Source organism: Lactuca serriola, chromosome 3, assembly GCF_051521515.1.
Source record: "Lactuca serriola cultivar US96UC23 chromosome 3, Lser_US96UC23_V15, whole genome shotgun sequence".
NCBI lineage: Eukaryota > Viridiplantae > Streptophyta > Magnoliopsida > Asterales > Asteraceae > Lactuca > Lactuca serriola.
The window spans coordinates 148,368,643-148,370,313 of record NC_136410.1 but is presented as its reverse complement, the minus strand read 5'-3'; positions in this window follow the sequence as shown (position 1 = coordinate 148,370,313).

The following is a 1,671-nucleotide window of genomic DNA, read 5'->3' as shown; positions in this document are numbered from 1 at the left end:
CAAATGTTTATAGCAACTATTGTGTGCATGTATGCACCAATGAGAGTTCAGAAATAATAAATCGTTAAATAAATTAAAAAAATGTATAATGGTAAACTTAGTATATCTAATTATGGTAGTCTTTCCTTAATTAGTTAAACCCTACAAAACCAACATCCCTAACCTTAAAGAGTACGATGGTTTCCTCTAATCATCGATACCTCTGTTCCTCTTTTCCACCAGAAATCGATTCCAGACATTCGAGCGCCACCGTCGACGGGAGTAGTAATTCCATTTGGTGATCGAGATCTAAACGATTCTACATATATTTCTCAGATACGATTTGGCATCCACTATTATCCGCCATCATGACAGCAACTTCTAGATCCTCTGTTCGACTACACTTCTTCCTCATCTTCATGTTCGTCAGCCTTTTGCTTTGACTTCATTGAGTGGTCAGTCATCTTTAAGCAGTACTATCGTGGCCCTAATGCAGTTGCTAGATTGTGCGCCCCAATCTACCAGGTAATTAATATCCCTCTTCGAATTTGAATATCTGAATATTGCTATGCTCTTATGCTAATCATAACATGTTTTTTAGTTGTAGTGTGAGAATGGGCACATAGCATGCTCCCCGTGTTGCAGGAAATCGAACCTCAAGTGTCCTTTTTTGCAATGGAGACGTCCAATGGTATTGGTGACCAAAAAAGTTTATCATCTCATCTCTCAATTGCAATAGTTAGAAAGCATAAGAGTTTTTTCAAGCTAAATTCTCGGTAATTAACTAATTCCATGTTTAAAACATAGTTTTAGTAATTTTTACAACCATCATGCTTGTGAAATATTTGACCAGTTGTGTCTGTGGTAAGGATGAAATTTCCAAGCAAATATTGCTAACACACCCATGTATTCTGCCACATTCTATGTATTCTACTAGAATATATATCAAGATTTTGAAGAACTATGCATTATTAAACTTGTAATTCTCAGTAGGATACCATTAATGTTTGTTTTTTACTTTTTCTCTCTTGAAATGTATAAAAAACCCAATTGGTGTTGTTTTTATAAGAAATTAGTCTATTATGATGTGAAAGTTAAGTATGAGGTGTGAATGGAATTGTGTGTATTCTGTCAAAATTTATTTATATAAATTCATTCTTTTAGAATGTTTGTATTCTAGCATAATGTAGTTTATGTATTCTGCCAAAATTTATAAAATACATCTTATCAATAATATTATTTTAGAATATATTAGTGTTTTTGTTATATTTTAATGTTTTTTTTTAGGTTTTGAAGAGTTTGTCATTCATGTGGAAAAGAAAGAAAATATGGAGAACAAGAGTGTCTTATAGTACAATGTATTTCGCTAGAATATATAAAATAAATCTTAGCAACATTATTCTTTTAGAATGAATTAGTGTTTTTTGTTGGATTTTGATGTTATAGTTGCATTTGTGATAGGAATGGCTTGAAGATATTATAAGAACGACGTGAAGAATGAATCGAAGATTGATCATACTCACAGTTTAAGAATTATGTTGTTTTTTAAGAATTACACTTTTTATTCTTTCATAATGTTGTTATTATTCAAGAATGTTCTTTTTGTATCACAATGATAGAATATAATTATTTGATATATTATTAGTTCAAGAATCGATTTTGTATATTGTTTCATAATGTAATTATTCATGT